This window comes from Delphinapterus leucas, chromosome 1 (assembly GCF_059928025.1).
Source record: "Delphinapterus leucas isolate spDelLeu-1000000601 "Yukka" chromosome 1, BTC_Dleu_Yukka2, whole genome shotgun sequence".
In the NCBI taxonomy this organism is placed as follows: Eukaryota; Metazoa; Chordata; class Mammalia; order Artiodactyla; family Monodontidae; genus Delphinapterus; species Delphinapterus leucas.
Genome location: NC_143129.1, coordinates 137,327,345 through 137,348,794, shown reverse-complemented (window position 1 = coordinate 137,348,794; position 21,450 = coordinate 137,327,345). Strand labels below are relative to the sequence as shown.

At 47.5% G+C, this 21,450-nt stretch overlaps 1 non-coding gene across 1 annotated transcript; it reads right to left on the bottom strand.

Annotated features, from left to right (window-relative positions):
* Window positions 1-18,029: 18,029 nt before the first annotated feature.
* On the bottom strand, window positions 18,030-18,135 carry LOC115801895 (U6 spliceosomal RNA). The gene has a single exon (XR_004022253.1). It is a non-coding gene; the product is annotated as a U6 spliceosomal RNA (small nuclear RNA).
* Between the last annotated feature and the right edge of the window lie 3,315 nt (window positions 18,136-21,450).

Here is a 21,450-nt window from a genome sequence, read left to right as displayed (position 1 = left end):
AGCTTCTAGAGAACCAAACTCAGACAACAGGATCCTCTCTGGAACTTGAACTCAGAGACAAAGGAGAGTGTGATAGTACAGTGAGGTGGCGGGGAAGGGGGGGGCGCGGGCACAGGTGCTGAGTTGAGCCAATGGTACTCAACGTGAAGACCAGTGACCACTTGCACCCATGGAATATCCTCGGACCCAGAACGCTCTCCCTGCCACCTCAAGGATGCCTGGCCTCCTTCCAGGCCTCTTCTTAGATATCAATACTGCATTTTATAGCTCCTCGCTCGCTTCATTAGAGCCGGCTTAAGGGAGTCTCTGTTTTCTGTATCAGAAGAACCCTGAGTCAGTATTACCAACAGCATGTACAGGTGAGGAACCTGAACTTCTTCGGTCAACGTGAATCACTTGCTCCGGCCCACAGGGCTAGTAATCCTTCTTTGAGGAAGACAGGAGTGATGGCCTTTATTATTTATTTATTTAAAAACCATACACATGGGGCTTCCCTGGTGGCGCAGTGGTTGAGAGTCCGCCTGCCGATGCAGGGGACACGGGTTCATGCCCTGGTCCGGGAAGATCCCACGTGCCGCAGAGTGGCTGGGCCCATGAGCCATCGCCGCTGAGCCTGTGCGTCCGGAGCCTGTGCTCCGCAACGGGAGAGGCCACAACAGTGAGAGGCCCGCGTACCAGAAAAAAAAAAAAAAAATCATACAAATGATACATGAAAACGATCTCCTAAAACACTTAACCAATTACTAATGAAATGGCCCCCTGCTACACACTTGGTATCGCACCTAAGAAGTGCAGACCATGATCATACTAGGCTCTACTCAGCCGCTACCCAACTTGACGTTCCTTGTCTTTTAAACCTTTCCCCAACTGTAGGATGGCTACATTTTTCAAGGCGGATGGGAGTGGGGTGGTAAGGACAAGCCGATGAACACAGCACTTGGAAACACTCAGCCCCGATGTCTGGTGTCCTGCTATGAAAATCAAAATTGATTTCACTGAGAGCCAGCATCTCTGGCTTCTGGGCAGAAACCAGGCGATGGAGGAGAACCAGCACCGAAGGCTGGAGCAAATTCTTCCCAAAGCCATATTTCTCTCCCCGCTGTCCCTTGATGTCAGAGCAACAAACATCTCCAGCCAATAAATTTTATTTACTTTGGAGAAAAAATCGGAAGCGGGGAGGGAATCAGGGTTTGTGTCTTCTTCCACAATGCCTGTGTCCCCAGAAAGTTAAGTGAGGGGCAAGGCCCAGGCCCCAGAGCCCCAACAAGACAGTGAAGCTTTCCTTTTGAAAACAGACTTCTTTCCCTTGGAGAAGGAAACTTCAGCCAGCTTCTTCAGACACCACCGATCTATAACTGCCTGCATATCACATTAACCAGCTACTTGAGATCTTAGGGCAACATTTATTTTATCTGGGAAACTGCGACAAGCCTACTTTTATTGGGAGGGCCCCTCTTCTTTCCTTTAATCCTACTTTGAAATATTATCCATGTAGACTGGAAACTTCACAGAAAGGTCTATTAGAAGCCTCTTAGTCTAAACTCTGGGTCTGGAAGATTAGCATTCTGAAGCACAGAGAGGTTAGCAGTCCAGCTGTTAATCACACAGCTAGTTAGCAGTAGATCTAGGCTCCAATCCCGTGATGCCCTGGCTTCCAAGCCCGGGCCTCTTCCCACATAGTCTACTACAGAATAGCACCAAGTGGCCAGCTGTCTGACCCCCAGAGACAGAGAGAGCTCTGTCAATCCCAGTTTTATCATTTATTAGTTACATATCCCCAGGCAAATCACTTAACCTCTCTGAGCCTCATTTTTGTCATCTGTACATCTGAGATTATGATTGTAACTATCTCTAGGATTACTGCACGCATGAAATGTGCCAGGGTTTGACACACACGGACCCTATTATTATATTGTACTGCTCCTGCTTCACATACTGAAGTGAATGGATCTGCCATGTGAAATGTGATAACTGTATCCGCACAGCTGCCCAGAGATAAGCAAGAAAAGATGGCTATCAAACCCATTTTACAGTTAGGAAAATTTAGTCCCCGGCAAAGATGACATAACTTGCGTGAGATCAGAGTTTTAAAACTGAGCACATTCTTAGCTGCCCTAACTGTCCTCCCTAGCACACCATCCGAGGAATGGGTTGACTTAGAAGTAAAGGTTACCTCTTTCCCCACCCTCCACAGAGCAAAACCGTCTATCTCTGGCTCAAACTCCACGACCCTTCCTTGTAAACTGGAATCAGCACAGTGCCTGGCACAAAGAAGAGACACGATGCAGTTTTGATGAATGAGTGAATTACTGTATCACTGAAGATCCTGATCTGCAGATAAGCTGGGCACTGCGTGGGCCCAGCTGCCTGAAGCACGCGTCTCGTTGCAGAAAGCTGGAGGCAGGCACACAAGAGCTCCAGGAGCAGCGAGCGAGAACCCCATTCTCTCCATGCCTTCCCATAGCCTGTTCTACGGGGAGGAAGACTTTGACAAGACCGAGAGCTAGGCCCCTGACCACAAGGGTCCCATCCAGAGCGTTTCCAAACCTAGCCCACATGCCTCAATCCAGGGCCCACAAGACAACTGTGAAGCACACGTGACCCTCCTCCAGCTAAAACAGATGTAATAACATTGCAGGCAAGGGGCAGTGAACAGGCCTGGGAGATGGCCCATCTGTCTTCCTAATTGTCAACTCTGCCCATAACAAAATTTGTCTCCCTGTCACACCTTAGGCTGCTACTGAACTGAAGCAAAACCAAGATATCCATCTTCCAGCCACGAGCAGCAGCCTTCACAAAGTGCGAGGGACAGAAAGAGGCTGTTTGACTAGGAGAAGCAGAGAGAGATGGAAGGAGCCCTGGCCTGAGAGTCAGGAGCTGGGGTGGGGTGAGGGTGTGTCTGTGTGTTGCAGGGGTTATTGGGCAGTTATTGCACCTCACTGGGCCTCTGTTTCCTATAAAATTAAAGTCCAAAGTTCTGGAAAGTGGGGTCAATGGGGGAAGAGGAGGGCTGTGAATCATGTGGCATTGTATGCAAAATATTTTAGGTTATATGCATTTGGAAGAGAGTATCCATAATTTTCATCAGAATCTCAAAGATATACGTAACACTCCCCCCTCCATAAAAAAGTTAAAAAATACTAGACTAGATGGTTTTCTAGTCTAGTAAGCATTTACTGAGCACCTTCTATGTCCTTCTCTGTGTTAGGTACATGATAGGAGAGTCCTGCCTTGACGAAGCTCAGGTGCATTTTATGCTCGCCGTGATAGAAGCCTGTCAGGGGAGCTTCGGAAACAAAGAAGAGGGAGCATTTGACTCTCTGGTCAGGAAAGGCCTTCGGGGTCGTGGGGGAACCTTACGTTAAATGTTGATGTTGAAAGCTGAGTGCGCATTCACTGGGTGAACAAGGAGGAAGTGTATTTTAGAGAAAGGGCAGCATGTGCAAAGGCAGCAAGCGTTCCAGGAACTTCCTGAAGGGCAATTGTGAGTAGAACATAGGAGATGCTCACTGGGGGCAGCGGGGGGAAGAAGCCAGAAATGAGGCTGGAAAGGCAAGCAGGGCCCAGATTAGGAAATGCCATGCCAGCCACCCTAAAAAATATTCCGTTGTAGGCAATGAGTTCATTCTAGTTTTAAAAGCCTAGGGTGAACCACCACGCCCAGCATGAATCTTTCTGATTTCTGGCAGAAGCCTTGGTCAGTCATGAACACAGTGGGCAACAGGGAACAACTGGAGGAAAGGACTGCTGCCTCTTGGCGCCCTGAGTGGGCATGGGCTGTCTGCAAAGGTGCCAGTAGTAAGTGTGTGCATGGGGCGGGTGAGTCCCGCACTGGCATGTTAGTCTCTCCTTCTTCTCTCCCGGCCAGGGGGACTCCAACTGCCTGTGATTATGGATGAGAAAGGAAGGTACTGATTGGCCCAGGTGATGGGATGCAGAAGTAAGGCACATGCCCATTTGGGCCCCCATTTGGTCATCACTAGGTAAACAGTCTTTCAGTCCCTCCAAAGGACTCTGCTACTTGCCTCAGGGCCCTCTCACATGCCGTTCCTTCTGCCAAGAAGACTCTTTCTGCCCTATTGAACTAGTTACTTCTTATCAGCCTTCCGACTAAGCGACTACTGTATGTATCACAGATTCTCATAGCGCCTTATCCTTTCCTTTCAAGCAGTTCAGCACTGTTTGTAATTCTATATTTATTTGAGTGAGTTGATTCAAGTCAGTCTTGGCCACTAGACTGCAAGCTCCATGAGGCCAGACAGTGCCAGTTTTGTTCATATCTGTATCCCACTCCCTCGCCTGGTGCCTGGCGCAGAGCAAGTATTTGTTGATTGAATGAAAGTCTGGTGTGGACCCTGAGCCATTCCCCATTCTCACTGCCCATTAACATTCCCCATAACTCAACTCACATTACGGTCCAGTGAGGAGGAGGTTTGGACAGGGGCAGGAGGGTTGGACTTGAAAAGGCAATATCAGAGTGAACTCTGCCTTTATTCCAAATGTAGCTCTGTGTTCTCCTGTATCCTGTTTTGAAAGGCTCTAAGGGAACCCACATTTCGTTTACCCAGGCAAGTCCTTGGGAATCGTGTTCAGGATGCTTTCTCCCCAAGCCTCAACCGGGTCACCGGCTGCATCTGGTCCTCCCCTGACCCTACTTGTTCAATAGGACTTTGCCCAGGCTTCACGGGGTCATCCTCAGAAAGGAGGAAGAGCCTCCATCTCCTCCTGGAAAACACCTCCTCCCGGCCCTCCAAGCCCAAACCCTAGGGCGCCTGGGAACCAAAACCACTGGTTCCTGCAGTCCTGGCAGATGCTCAGGGCAAGTGCAAATGCAGACCTGGTGTAGGGGCCATGGGGCTCGACTTTCCAAATCCCATGCTAAGTAACTGGCCACTCTGCAGGGACAAAGTACTTGGGGTCAAAAGTTTGACCTTAAGGGAGAGATGACAGGGAGGGAATCTCACCAGTGGCATGCATGCTCAGCAAAAGCGCCCTCGACGGGGGCGGCGGCCAGCACATCCGGCCCCCCAGAGGCCCCCTTGCCTCCACCCAAGGCCGTGGTCCAACAGGAGCGCTGGAAAGTTCAGCCAGGGGCCGAGGGGTACCCGAGTAGGAATCGGGGGACGGCTTTTGCGGAAGAAGGGAGTCTAGGAGCTCGATTCCTGGTAGTCCTGGGAGCCGGCGGAAGGGTGCCCCAGTCCCGCAAGCTGCATCCCGGACCGCAGCGCCGGGCTAGGAGGCTCTGGGCTCGGAGGCGCTGGGCGGGGGCTGCACCATCCGAGCCGCAAGGACAACGCGGCCTCCCCGCTCCCCAATATCCTCAGTCCCCGGCACTAGGGCGCGGGGAGCGGGTGGGGCGGAAGGCGAGTGGCGCCCGCCCTTGGGCAGCCCCCTCCCCGCGCGGGCTCGGACCCCGGTGGGGGGCAGGGGGCGCCAAGTCGGCCCAGGCTGCCGCAGCCTCTGCTTTAGGGGAGCCGGGGATGCGGCGCGGGGAGGGGGCGAGGCGGGTGGCGGAGGCAGAGGAAAGGGGCCGAGCGCCGGGGCCAAGACCCGGGTCGCGCCGGGCCGGTGCGGGCAGGGCCAGGGTGGCGGAGCGCCTTACCTCGGCGAGCCGCGGGAGGCCGGCGGGGGGCGCCGGCTGTGCCTCGGACTTCAGGGCGCACGCAGCCTCCGGGAGCACAGTCCCCGTCCCGGGCGCGCTCCACCAGGCTGGCGCACCCTCGTCGTCCGGGGCGCGCACCGCCTCGGGCGCCCTCTCGCCGGCGGGCTCGGCCTGAGCCCGGGGCGCACACCCAGCGGGGCACACCCACCGCTGCCGCTGCGGGACTGGCCAGGCGCGGGCGGCCGAAGCTGCGCCCGGCGTCGCCGGCTGCCAACACCACCCGAGTCCCCGCCTTCGCCAGGGGAAAAAAAGACTCCTGACGCGGCGCGGGCTTTGGTGTGTAGGAAGGGGCGGCATTGCGAAACCGAGGGGAGGGTCTTAGACTTGATAAACTCAAAAAGCTTTTGGATGGAGTTTGGAGGAAAAACTTTTTGAAGAAAGCAAACTCCTAACCTGTGTAGAGCGCTTTTCAGAAATCCAAAGTGCCTTCATATGCATTTACTTTAGTTCATCCTTACTACAACAGTAACTAACTGTTGAGGCATTTCTATCCTCTTACGGATGGGAAGACATCACACAAGGTAATGATTTGCCCAAGCCAGGACTAGAACCCAGTCTGGGTAACGGAGTCCGAGTGCAGTGAGGGGATGTACATCGCCCCGGGGATTTTTTCATTGCGGAGGTGGATGCAGGGTAGGGACGGATGTAAGCGACCTTTTCCTCTCTCCTAAGTCATTTCCTTTTCCTTTTGCTTTTTTGCTTCCCACCATTGCTTTAGCCCCACTAAGTCACTTCACACTTTCATCTCCCACGACGCCTTTTATCAGTTCACAATATTTGCATTTCAATCACTAACCTTGAATGACCTGCTCACTGCGTGCCATACCGTGCACAATAAACTTAGGAGCAAAGAGCTGGTACCGCCCCATTTTACGGATGGGGACACACAGGCATGGGAGGGGTAGAATGTATGGAACCTGCAGGACTCCAGACCCCAGCTCTGACCCACTATGCGCACCTTTCAGAGGGTCCATTGGTGCCAGGAAAAACCTAACCAAAGGGATTTCATTTTTAACACTGAAACTGTGAAGAGGGGAGATAATTGGGGGCAAGGGACACTTCTGAGACTTTCTTTTTCCCATTTTGATGGAAACATGGTTGTTATAATGAGTTACTTCCTCTAGGGCACCACTAGAAGCAAATCAATGGCCCTAGAGCCACAATAAATGGCGCAGAGTTTTGGCCTCAGTATTGGGAATAATAGGGAGCGGTGGGGACTGTGGTGCACTTGAGGGCAGCTCCAGGCTCCTGCCCAAGTGAAGGGGCTGCTGCTACCCAGCTCTCGCCAATTTTCGCCATTCAGGGCAACAAGTTAATATGACCAGATCGACCCAGTTTTCAAGAGAAGCTGTAAATCCAGATCTCTAAGTGAAGTTTCCCAATTTGTTGACAGCTCATTTTTAAAATGCTAAGCACTTGATATATAAGTCAATATTGTTCAAGCAAAATGAAATTAGTTTATGGAACAGATCCAGCCCATGGAGCAGGGGTTTGTGCCCTTGAGTTTTGGGTACTTCACACTATTTCATTTGGGCCTCCCATTGCCCCTACAGGATGGCCCAGCATGGATTACTATTTCCATTTTATGGAAGGGGACACCCCTGTTCAGGAGGTTTCCCTCACTAGCTCAAGGTTGCACAAGGTAATTGCTAGAGCTGGAACTGAAAGCTAGGCATTCTGATTCCTGATCCTGAAGCCTTTTCTCTCTGCATCCTCTGATCTCATTAAGATTTTGTTTCTTGGTTTCTAGGCATTGTGAGCCAAGTTAGGCATGGGGCTGGCACTGGGGTGTGGAGACAGAGCACCTTTCCTGGGAGGGTGGAGTGGGAGTGCCGGACTGCTGTCCTCGAAAGCTCAGCCTGATGACTCAGAGGTGAAGCTGTGTCTTGAGGGTAAAGCTGAGTCAGAGAAAACAAGGTCTGAATTGGGGCAGCTGGGGCTTCTGAATCCCAGATTAGTGTATTGAGAAACAGGATGAAAAACAAACTAAGCAACTACACCCACCCCCTAGCCCCTCACAAAACCAGAATCCATGGACTCTGAGACATGGGCTAGAGCATTGCCTATTTTTCCTGTCATGACAGGAAAGCAACAAGAATTAGACTGGAAAGTGGACCCTTGGGCGGTCCTGAGAAGAGAGAACCCTTTGCAGACAGCAGGTCTTCTAGAATCTCAGGTTTGGGCATCTCCACTGCAAGACTCAGCCTGGGCCTTTCAGACAGAGTGAGTCTGATAATCCAATTTAGAATGACTGCATCACACTTCTGGAGCCTGGAGCTGCATAATCAAGGAACTGAGCAGCAGACAGAGAACACAGTGCCTCCTTGCCTCCACCTTTTCCTGGAATTTGGGGTAGAGTGTAGGAGGATTAACAGGTATTCACCGTCTGCCATGTATGTGCCAGGCACTGGGTTGAGGATCTTACATACGTGATCTCATTGGGACAATACAAACTGTGAAATGGCTCTTATTCTCCTTTCAAGGATGGGGAGGCACAGTGTCACTTGCCTGTGGGCACACAGCTAGTAAACTGGGGAGGTGGGTTCAAACACAGGTCTTGGTGACTCCAAAGACTGAATCTTCTCTAACTGGGGGCCTAGAAATTACAGCCAATGTGGAGATGGGTTACTCAGATCCTGCTTCAAGGAAGGACGCACCAGTCAATGGTGTGTTGGTAGTGTTTAATAACTGGCTCCCAGGGGGCAAATGTGTGCATAGGTACAGTCAATGCTCATTATTCCAGGAAGTTTTACAAAGTGGCAGCAAACACTGAAATTGCTAATATTGAACCATTGCTCCCAGGGAAAATACAGGATTAGGTTCCCATAAGCCTTTTGGCACATTTTCATCAACTGATCAATACATAGCTTTGTTTTATGTTTTTGTTTAAAGAAAAGTATATATATATATATATATATATATATATATACACACACATTATATTTTTAATATGTATCATTGATTCATTAACATTGAACTAATGGCCAACTGTGCCATAACTCACACCTGAACAAAGGTTATCCAACACACGTATTTTCTCCAAAAAACAGCCTTCTTGTGCTTAGGAACTCTGGTAGCACTTCAGCAGTATGCTTTGGGGCTGCCTTAAACAGTGAAATCACCTGCAAAAAGTGTGAAAATGCAAAAGAGTGCCACCAAATAGACCACAAAAAGGACGTTTGTTTACAGCAAGAGGCTGAAATACGAAAGCAGAGGGTCACCTTGCAACCTCAGCTGGGAAGGTGCACACAAGTTGACTCAAAATTTTGGTAAAAATTTTGCACATATCCACAAATGACTACAAACTTGCTGCAAGTATTGACTTGGGGTTACAGATAAATTTTAGCAAAGTAAGTGAATTTGCAAACACAGAATCCACACGTTATGAGGAATGGCTGTGCATAAGGTATCCATGTACGCCTTCTGGGGCCCTTCATATCTGCTACCTATCCCTCCAGGTTTATCCCCCATTATCCTCCAGCCAGACTGGACACTTAACCATTCTCCAAATATGTCCCACACTTACCTAGCTTATGACTGAGCACAGGCCACTGCCTATACCTGGACTCTTTCCCCTCTGCCTCCCAACACGCACACACACACACACACGCTCTGTCTTCTCATGTCCAAATAATTCTGCCATGCAACAGTACCTTCTCCATAAAGGCCTTCCTGTTGCCCCAACAATGGGATTTCTCCATCCTTGGGACCACCGTGGCATTTTGAAGCCTGTGTCAGACACTGCTCATGTTCTACTGTATGGTCGGGGCCCTAAAGATGGCTGTTGTCTTGTTCTCTGTACATCCCCCTGCTGTCCAGTCCCTGCTTCACCTACACCCTACTCACACAACTATTCAATCCTCTTAATCATAGGGCTTAATCAGTAACGGCCTATGGCACTTGACCTCCGCCCCAGCTGCTGGTTTCTCTGGTAATTGATGAGCCAACCTGACGTCAATACCCCCTATAACTGGTAGATTCTACCCTCTCCCCTCTAGAAGACTGCTGCTAAGTCCTGCCACTGTCTGCTGTACATGGTGAGGTGTCACTCCAGGACTTCGCTTTGGACTTGTAAGATTCACTATCCAATATATACTTAATGTCTCTGTCGTTGTCTCCAGGCTCTTTCTTCGGCCTCGCAGCTGGACTCTTACAAGGTTTGCAGGTCTGTGGAGTAATAGTTACCTTGCAGGCCTGCAGCCTAAAATCTACCTTGTATTACAAGGCAGCCTTAGTGATCTTCAAAAAACACAAATGTGATCATGCCCCTCCCCTGCTTAAACCCTCTGAAAGGCATCCCATTGCTCCTGGGATAAAACCTGGATTCCTTTAAGAAGGCTTACAAGTCTAGCCCCTTCCTACCTCTCCAGCTTCATTTTGTGTCCACCTCACCCTCACTTCTCTAGCCACGTGAGACTCCTTTAGTATCTCTAACATGCTGGGTTATTCCCTACATGGAGTTCTCTGCACATGCTGTGTTTTCTTCTGCCTGGACTTTTCATCCCTCCAATTCTTTGTCTAGATAATTAATATTCATCCCATGAGTCTCAAGCATCACTTCTGTGAGGAATCTCTCTGATGTACCCCAACCTCCCCCTGGACTAACTTAGGAGTTCCTGGTCTCCAGTAGCATCTCTGCTTTTCTCGTAACACTCAGCATAATCTAAATTACGTGTTATTGCCCATTCTCCCACAAGATTGTAATTACATGAAGAGAGCCCTATTTTCAGCATCTAGTTCAGAATCTGGCACACATAAATGTAAATCTCTCAATAAATGTTTTATGAATGAATAAGTAACTAATTCTCCATTGTCTTCAGACCTATTTGGGGAGTGATAGGTTAGCAGATGGGTAAAATAATTATGGAGATGTCAAGTTTTCTCTTGCTTACTTGTGAGGTTAAATTACTACTATGTTGGTGTTTTATACCACGCTTAATTTTAAATTCAAAAAAGTTACTATTATCATTAAATTCAAAAGGAATATGTCCCCACTACATTATATCATACACAAAAATCATTTAGCTAATGTAGATTAAAGTGTGAAAGATAATCAATAAGCTTCCAAGATATAACATAGAAAAGACTTGTGTCCTAGAAGGAGGCCAATAGGTCTTAAACAAGGCACTAAACCTAAAGAAAAGTATTGATAAACTTGGAATACATTAAAATTAAGAACTTTTGTTCATCAAAACTTATTGACACAATGGGAATTCCCTGGCGGTCCAGTGGTTAGGACTCCACGTTTCCACTGCAGGGGGCACGAGTTCCATCCCTGGTGGGGGAACTAAGATCCCGCATGCCTCATGGTGCAGCCAAAAAAAAAAAAACTTATTGACACAAATCGCAATCATTTTATTCCCTCTTATGAAGGTGAGGGTTGGCTGACTTAGCTGGGCAGATGCTGGTTGGGGTTGAGTCATCTAAAGCTCATCTGAGATGGAACGTCCAAGATGGCTCTTTTACATGACTGGTTAATAAATGGTGGTTATTGATTGGGGGCTCTGCTAGGGCTGCTGACTTAGGAGTACCTCCACACGGCCTCTGCATATGGCTCGGACTTCTCACAGACTGGTGTCTCAAGAGCAAGTCTTCCAGAGAGGGAAGAAGTAGAAGCTGCCCAAGCTCTCAAAAGCCAGGACCAGAACTGATACAGCATTGCTTTCAACATGTCTTATTGATTAAGCAGTCACAGGGCAAGCCTAGATTCAGAGGGAGGGAGTAAAAACACCAGTTCTCAATGGGAGAGTGAAAAAGAATTTATAGTCACCTTTAATCTACTGCAATACTATTGAGAGAGTGACAGCAAACCACAGACTAGGAGACTAATGTTCAAAAAACGTTATCAGTTGAATTGTGTCCCTCTCCCTCAAATTCATATGTTGAAGTCTTAACCCCTAGCACCCTAGAATGTGACTTTGTTTGGAAATAGGGTCATTGCAGATGTAATTAGTTAAGATGAAGTCATATTGGAGTAGGGTGAGTCCCTACTCCAATATGACTGGTGTCCTTATAAAAGGGGAAATTTGGATATGGAGACATGTACAGTGGGAGAATACCATGTGAAGATGAAATCAGAGATGTTCAAGCCAAGGAATAACAAAGGTGGCCAGCAAACCACCAGAAGCTAGGAGAAAATTGTGAAACAGACTTTTTCTCCTAGCCCTCAGCAGGAGCCAACTCTGCCAACACCTTGATCTCAGACTTCTAGCCTCCAGAATTGTGAGACAATACATTTCTGTTGTTTAAGCCACCCAGTTGACGGTACTTTGTTATGGCTCTCCAAGGAAATTAGTACAATATATAAAGAATGTCTGCAAAGCAATACGAAAAAAAATCCAATAGAGAAATGAGCAAAAGTTTAAGCAAACACTTCATGATAGAAGACATTCAAAGGTCAACCATATGAAAAAATGCTCAATATCACTAGTTATTAGAGAAATGTAAATTATTCCTCAATAAGGTCTCACTGTACACACTTCAGAATAACTTATGGTAAAAACGTTAATATCAATAATACAAAGTGTTGGCAAAGATATAGAGCAAATGGAACACATAAACATTGCTCCTGGAGTGTAAGTTGGTAAAAACCACCTTGGAAAACTGTCTGAATCTACTAATGACCCAGTAAGTCCACTCCTAGACATAGACCAAATAAAAATGTGTACATATGTACAACATGGGGCATAATCATGAATGGTTATAACACTACTATTCTTAATTTCCCCAAACTAGAAACAGTCTAAATTTATATCCAGTGCAGAATGGAGAAATAAACAGTGTTTTAGCACTGCAGTGTAATACTATACAGCAGTGAGGATGAACCAGTCCCTGCTACATTTAAACAACATGACTGAATTTCACAAAAATGAATAATGAGCACCAAGAACAGAGTACAGAATATATTATTCCATTTAATAAAGTTCAAACACAGGAAAAACTGCTCTGATGAGAGAAATCAGGGTAGTGGATATCTTTGGAAAGGAGTGAGCGACTATGAGGTAGCACAATGGAGATTTGGAGGGGAGGGTGATATATATATATTTTTTTCAATCTGGGTGATATTTACTTTGTGAAAATTCATTGAATTGTACTTTGTGGGCTTTTCTGTGTGTTATACTTCAATGTAAAATTTTATTTAAAAATTAAGTACATTCCAGAGTGTCAAGTCATCTTTACCCACTGATAACTGGAAATACTAGTCATGCTTTTCACCTTTGTAATGATTTATTAATGTGTTCTACTGGAATATCATTCTGAGCATCTTTGAGGTTTTGTAAAGAAAAAAGAGATTTCAAGTTCAATTTCTTTATCTTTTTATATAATGAAGCTTTGTTGTGTATGTGAAATATTCAATGTTGATTAACTATTTAAAACTTGGTTAAATCATAGAGGGGACGATAGCATATTAAGCAAGGATTTGACACTAAGTTGGGAGGCACAGGTGATCCATTGGATGACAGAATTGGTCATCAAACTGATCTCAACGTCAGCTTGCATTCTAATCTCCATATGGATGGCAGCCTCCACTCCAACCTTCCTGAACATGTAATTCCTCCAACTCCAGGAGCTCTCCCTCCCTCACTTCCAAGTTATTTCACATATAGCATTCTCTGCCTAGAATGGTCTTACATAGCTCTTCACCTATCTAACTCCTTCTGAGTCTAGTTCAGGTATCCCTGACCCTTATGATAGACCATCTCTGAGATGTTCCCCAGCGAGTGCCTCATCCTGGTCTTCATGCCCTGTGCAATCCCTTCCTTTGAGTGTGGGCTACACCCAGTGATTCACTTCTAAGAAATAGAATATGACATAAGTGATGGGATATCGCTTATAAGACTAGGTTACAAAAAGACCATGGCTTCCATCTTGGGCTCCCTCTCCTCTTGCCTTGTTCTCACTCTTTTTCTCTCAGAACCCTTGCTCAAGGAAGTCAGGTGCCTTGTTGTGAGTAGTCCTAGGGAGAGGCCCACATAGCAAGAAACTGATGCGTTTGGCCAACAGCCAGTGAGGACCTGAGGCCTGCCAACAGCCAGGTGAGTGGGGTATTGATTCAGAATGAATCCTCCCCAAGTCAAGCATTGAGATGACTGCAGTCCCAGATGACACCTTGACTGCAGCCTTGTGAGACCTTGAGCCAGAGGTACCAACTAAGCAGTACCCAGATTTCTGACCCACAGAAATGGTGATCTAATACATGTTTGCTGTTTTAAGCAGCTAAAGTTTGGTATAATTTGTTACACAGCAATAGATGACTAATACAGCCCCCACCTTCACTTCTCCCAGCCCCAGTTGGACTCACTGCCCCTGTTGTACCCAATGCTTCCCAGAATCACAGCATTTATCACACATTATAGTAATCTACTGCTTACTTGCCAACCTCTTCCATGAAAATGACCAGGGACCATGTCATAACTTTTTTTTATTCCACTTCCTAGAGCTTAGTTGTACCCAATACGTGTTTGATTAACACATGAAAGACGAAATAGATGCTAGCTGTTTAACCTTGGGAAATAACAACCTCTCTGATTCTCAATCTTTTCATCTGTAAAATGATAACAAAATTTGTAGAATGATTTAAGAGACAAAAAGAGCAAGACTTGGTAAGTAATTGATGTGAAAGTGAGGGAAAAAGAAGAGTCAAAGTTTGGACAACTGGGTATTCCTAAGAGAGAGAAAGAATACCAGAGGAGGAGACGGTTTAAAGTGGAAGATGGTGAGTTCAACTTTGGAGATGCTGAAATTGAGGTATTTATGAACACATCAACCAGGCTGATGGGTATATAGTCCAATGCTTAAAAGGTCTGTGTGGGATAGATTTGGGAGTTAATGGCATGTAGATGGTAACCGAAGCCATGGGAGAGAAGCCAAAGAATGAGATAAGCTATGGGCTGAGAATAGACACTTAGGGAACATTCTCATGAAGGGGAAGATACAGACAGAGGTCTGTCTAGAATAGGAAGACTGTGGTAACCCAGATGGATGGATGTAGACAGTTTCACAAAGCAGGGAATGATCAGCAATAGCAAATACAGTAGCGATCAAGATATTAACATCCTTTGGAATTGGTCATTGGAAGATCATTGAAGACTGTTGCAGATTGTATCGTTCAGAGATGACCGTAACAATATTTCCCATCCCATATACTCTTCTACAATGTGACCTTGCCTCTGTCCCACTGAGAGATGGGGTCTATACTATCTCCCTTTGATTCTGGGAGGGCTTGTGACCACTTTGATTAGTGATCATGGTGGAAGTGGTGCTATGGGACTTCTGAGGCTATAAAAGTCACAATTTCTGAATCATAAAAAACAATGCTTCTTCCACCTCATTTCCTGGAACGCTAGGGCATGCCATGTAAGAAGCCAGACTACCCTGAGGCCACCATGCTGTGAGGAAGCCAAACCACATAGAGAGGTGTGTCTAGGTCTCTCTGGTCATCATCATGGAGCAGAGACAAGCGATACTTTGTGACCGATCTGACTTCCAGACCCTCAGAATGCACAAGCATAATAAAATGGTTGTTTTATGCCACTACATTTTGGGGTAATTTGTACTTTATTACACAGTAATAGTACCTAGAACAATGACTTTAGGGAAAGCAGTTTCCATGGAATGGTTAGGACAGAAGCCAGAGTGCAGTGAGCTGGGGAATGTGTAAGAGAAAGAGGGGACACGTGAATAGATTATCGCAGGGGGAGCTCAAATTGGAGGTTGATAGAAAGGGACTTAGGAGAGTTCTTGTCAGATGCAATAGACTGGACAGATGTATAGGGCAAGAGGAAAATATTGGAGGAGTGAGAGTGTTGAAGCAGAGAGGAGAGGTTGTAACAGAGGAATCAGCAGGGGAAGCCCCAGGCACAGGTTGAAGAGCAGGACTTGAACGGTCTCCACGGAGGCTGGAAGAAAATAACTGGAATTTGTTGGGGCAGGAAGACATAGCAGGATAGCATGCAAGGAAACTGGTGGTACTGGTGTGAGTGCAGTTCACATGATCACCTACCAAGTCTGGACTTCCAGCTGGGGGGACTGATAGACTGGAAGAAATGGAAGGAACAAAGAGCTGGGGTCTCTTGGAGGTCAGAGTGCAGGTATCATGGGTATGAAGGCTTGAGATAGCCAAAAGAGTGGGAGAATGCAACCATGAAGGAGGTTACTAGAGTCCAGATGACACAGTCCTGGGTCACGACAAGATCAAGGGTGGGGTCTGGGAGGGTGGCTGAAGCAGAGTAGAGGTGAGGTCCCTTGGAGTTAGAGATCAAGGAAGTAACAGTCCAGTCAGTTGTCTGCCTGGGCACTGAAATCTCTTAGGGTGACACAGGACTTGAGCAGGAGAGGAATACTGAGAGCCAGGCCATGAATGATTCAGTGAATGAGCATTGGACAGTTTTCAGTATTGGGGAGGAGAGATGTTGGATGGCATGAGGCTCAAAGAAAGCTGTGAGTCTGGACAAGCAATGGTTGTGGAAGTGACAGAGGGAAGCCAGGAAAATCCAGCCACCACTTCTACTTCAGAGGTGTAGGATATGGGCCTGAGAGGGTGAGCAACTTTCTCCTGAAGGGCTACATAGAGAGTGAAGACTTCTGTTAAAACAAAAGATGATGAGAGCCTTCTAACGAGGATCCGGGGTTAAAGGGAGTGCGTGTCCACAGTGGATGGAGGGCTCCTGAGGGTGTAATGGCTAAATAGGGTTTGGAAGTGGGATGAGTAAGAAATTCAAGGAGGGCAAGTAATGGTGCAGGTGGCGGGGTGTGGAATTTGAGGTCGCGGAAGGGACTTTTTGTTACAAGGCCCTTGTTCTAGGCAGAGACCCTCTTAAAGTATTTAGAACTTTAGTATTTAGAGCCTGAGCTATGCAGGTGGTGGGGCCTTGTTCTAGGCCAAGGTTCTTGCCCTCCAAGTCCAGTGCCCCTCCCTTGGGCAGGCCCCTCTCATTGGAGCCAGGAGGCCCCTATGCCTGGCAGATGGCTGTTCTTGAACTCCCCTGAGAGGAAGACAATAAAAGCAATTTGACCACCCACCTGGAAGCTCATATTAAGTAACTTTCTATGGCTATTTTAAGACAGAAATGGACACGGCTCCTATTAATAAGCCTGGCTAAGTAAGGCCTGTCTGCGGCCAGAGTGACTCTGAAAGCCTCTTTCCCCACAGAGGCCCTGAAGGGGGACAAAGAGAAGGGGTGTGCTCCTGTCATTGGACAAGCCCACGCTGGTCACTGCAGGCAGAAAATTCTTCAGGCAAAAAGAGTCCTCAGCCTCTAATCTACCTCTTGCCATTCATGGAGGAGTTTACGCACATAATTATAGCATCTAAAGGACAGACCAAGCATGTTGCTTTCCAGGCAAACCCCGTGAGACCCCCAACAACCTGAGGGAGGAGGTTCTGTTCGATGCCCATTTTACAGATGTGGAAACTGAGACTTAGAAGAGTACATTTACGACCAGGTTCTCACAGTTAGAAAAAGCAGCTGGGATTTGAGGCACTCTAGCTGCCGGATCCCTGGAAATAACCAGTGCACCGTTTTCCCTGCCTGCCTGAGGCACAATGTAGCTGTGTGAAGGCTTTCAAAGTCAACTTCCTCTTGCTTCACCTCTGATGTGGTCGGGAGGCAGCTGATCATCACGTCCACTCTGCTCCTTGCTCACACCATCCTTCAATGTCCTGGCTGTAATCTGCAAAGCCACTGTGGACTGAACATCAGGTCTCCTTCAACCCAGATGCCCCCAGCATCCTGCAGGGAGGTCACCCTGGCCATCAGATACTCGGGATTCCTGGTTCCATGGAACAGGGAGCCCCTCAGGAGAAAGGGAGTCAGGGCTGGAGCTGCGACTGAGGGGCCCTGGGGGTTCTGTGGGTCGTGGTGTCCACCTCTGTCGCTGCCTTTCTCGCCGTCTTCTCTAGAGCCTCACTTCTCGCTGCACACCTTCTCCTACCCAGGTCTCTGCCTGCCTCCTCCTGGCCTCTCCCCCTCCCACGGCAGCTCCAACTCCGCCGGGTGGGACCTTCCAACGCATTCCCGTGGCCCCCAGCCCCTCTGCTAACTGCCTGCACATCTCAGCATTCTTGGTTCAGATTCCTGAAGTGGGAATATGATCGGCCTGGCTCCGTTTTGGGGCTAGACCATAGGTCGTAGGTCGCTGGCTGGCCTGAGTTGGCTCAGATGACCTCCCGGCTGTACTGGACACCAGGGGTGGGACAAACACAGCTGAGGAATGTCCCTCGGCTCTTTCAGCTGGGGCTCTCTGTTGAAGTGTTCCTTTTTTATTTTATTTTATTTTAACATCTTTATTGGAGTATAATTGCTTTACAATGGTGTGTTAGTTTCTGTTGTATAACAAAGTGAATCAGCTATACATATACATATATAAAAATATGGAACGCTTCACGAATTTGCATGTCACCCTTGCAAAGGGCTGTGCTAATCTTCCCTGTATCATTCCAATTTTAGTCTATGTGCTGCTGAAGCGAGCACGAATTGTTCCTTTTAGAAGAGATGATGGCCAACATTTGTACTGCACTGCTAAAACCTCCACCTGCCCTCAGGCAGGAACACAGGCTTTTGGAGCATTTATAAATGAGGGCTTTTAACTGCCAGAAATGATAACATACAGTAAGCATACTCTCACTCCAGCGTTCACTAGTGTGTGACCCCGTTCCCTTTCAAGCTGCTCCCCCTACCAAAATGTCTCTGTCTCTGAGAGCTCCCAGATAGTGACTCCTGTGTGAGCAATGGGCCCAGTCTGTTGCCAGATGACATCTGCATGCTGTCCTCTTGCTACACACACCGCTGGCCCTGCCACCTCTGGCATTGGCGTTTTTGCAGCTGTCACTGTGTCCCCCAGCCTCTGCTGATCCCCTCAGCACACCTAAGCCCTGCGGTGATTTAAAGAACACCCCCAGGAGGAGTTCTTCATCCTGTTTTTGTCACCTGTTATTAAGGGGCATCACCATGCTCTGACCTCCGATGGCTTGGGGGGGCTTGAATGAATCTGCTCTTCCAGTTTGTCCTCGCCAGCCTCTTTCCCCAGGACCCAGGCACAAGGGCATGGGGGGAGGGGCAGGGGCGGTGGCTGACAGGCTGGGGCAAAGTTGAGGAGAAACAGCAGGCCTTACTCTGCATCGGCCTCCATTTGGTTCCCTGGGGTTGAGTTATTCCCCAGGAAATTCCTTGTCTCTCAGGCTAGTAGACTTGGGCCAGACCTACCCCAGAGTCTAACCCTGATGGTGGAGGTGGCTTAGAATCGAGGTGGCTGTAATGGGCATAGCCTCCCAGGATCAGCAGGATGGAGGATTTTGGGGTGAAAAATATACCAGATCTGCTGGGTATGTTGATGGGCAGAGGGCAGATGAGCCCTTAAATTCACACTGGTCTCCTCTCTATACCTCTCTCTGCCTAATCTTGGGGTGAGAAGTAGAAAAGGATAAGAGATGTAGGGAGAGGAATGGGGCAAGTGACTGGGCCCAGACAGCAGTGGACCTAGGGCAACGGGTTAAGCATTCACACATGCTAGAGCACCAAGCCTCTCAGGGGGTGATTGCTCCCTGGCAGCCAGTCCTTTACAAGGGACGTAGCCTAGCCCTGTAGGTCAGCTGGGAACAGATGGTATAGACTTGATGTGACACTTAAGAGCACATTTTCAGGAGCCAGGCTGCATGCATGAGAATTCCAGCCCCACTCACAAGCTGTGTGACCTTGGACCGGTTACAACAAGCCTCTGTGAGACGGAAGTCACTATAGGACATATCATGTAGGGTCATTGTGAGCAGGCAACCAGATGGTACACACAAAGTGCTCAGAACAGTGCCTGGCACTTGGCATTGGGTTCACTATTGTTGCTAAACTCATCTGTGTCTTGCCTTCTCCAAGACTGTAAGTCCTTCAGGGATTTCAATATTTTTCTTTTTCTCCCTGTACGTCAGTGTTGACAATGGGAAAATAAATGAGTGAATGATTGGAAAATAAACTTATTTACAAATGTCCAGGGAAGAAGATCTTGTTAACAACGCTCAGACCTGTGTGATTTTATGCATCTGCTGAGGCTTATCCCCTCAGTGTGATGACTCAGGCCCACTCTCCTTCCCACGCTCTCCCCCATCCCCATATACCTACCCACATCTGCACACCCCTATACTCAATCTTCTCCCCACACGCCTCCCACACATCCACACCCACCTTCTACACTCCCCACAAGCACACATACAGCCTCTCACATGCAGCCACACCCACTTCCCTCCCAGACTCCCCTCTCCACATACACCCATCCTCACAATCACACACACACACACACACACACACACTCCCATCCTGACACAATGTAAGGAATATATTTTCCTTCTATACCCTTCTTTAGGGTAAGTCAGGAAAAGAAAATGAGCCTCCTAGCTGCTTTAGGTCTTCAGTCCTTATCCCTTTCTGTCCCCGTCTCCGCTTCTCTCTACCTGTTCCTCTCTCAGTTGAAAGAACAGAGCCCTGGGAAGCCTGGACCTGAGTTTCTCAGATGCCACTGAAATTAAGCCATAGTTCAGAGGTCACTCAGAGTCAGAATCACCTTCAATTTCCTCGTGACAAGGGGAAACTCATTTTCTTTTTGGCTACCTGAACAGAAACGAGTCTTTTCTCAATCCCAGAGGCATACAGCTCGCCATGCTCTGGAGCGACTCAGCTGTATCTGGAGTCTTCCTCCCACAGGGGAGTTTCTAACCACTCTCAGCTCATCTCTGCAATGGTTTTCACGTTGCCTACATGACAGAGAGGAGAAAACTGACTTATATTTAACACAAGTATTTGTTTAAAATATTTAACAAATATCTCTATTCGAGCAATATAATGTAAGCCTCACAGCACTATTAGGCTGGGTAGTCCTCCAGTTTACAAATGAAGAAACTGAGCACAGAGGTGTTCAGTAACTTGTCCGTGGTCACACAGGAAGTAAATGGTGGAGCCACTACTCAGATTCTTCTGACTCCAAAGCTGCAACTAAAAATTGAAAGATCCTCCCTATAATCTTAGGTTCAGGGAACAGCTTTGCCATCACATGGCCTTGTCTTGCACTGGTCTAGTGACACGCGTAGCCTTTTCCTGTGATGAGCTTTGATATGAAACCAAATGTGACTTGGCAGCTCTGTCTTTTGGGGAAGATACAAGTACTTTCTCTTGTCTGTGGCAAGAAGCCTCTCCATCCATCCGCCCAACCATTTATCTGTCTATCTATCCGTCCATCCATCTAACTAAAAGCTTTCTGAACACAATTTATTCATCTATAAAATGGGGATAGTTGATGTAAAGTTTGAGTGTTACAAAACATGTTAAATACCTGACATATAGTGGGTGCATTAATATTTATTTCATGATGTCTTTGCCTTGTTAAGGAGTCAGTTTCAGGGTGATTTTAGTTCTTCTTTGGAATGTCCCATTCCTGCAGCTGGATAATGTTCAAAGAGCTCTATCCTTTGATTTATGGCTCTGGGGACCTGGGGTTATGGGGATGCATTGGGTCATTTTTATTAGATGTGTCTCTCTTGCTTCCACAGAGAGCAGTAGGAAAGTCCCACAAAGGAAAACCGTGGGCAGGGGGATCATGAATGATATAAACAAAAGTCAGGAGCAGCCTATAGGCTTCATCTTAAAGGAGTCAGGCATGGTAGGGGGAGGGGCTGGAGAGCAGGAAGTTTAGATTAGCTTCCCACCTTTTCTCCAGACTCCTTATCTCTCAAGAAGGAAGTTTGTGCAACATTGAACTATAAAAATCCTCCGTTGGGCCTTTGATGCGTCTTCTCTGTAAAAAGA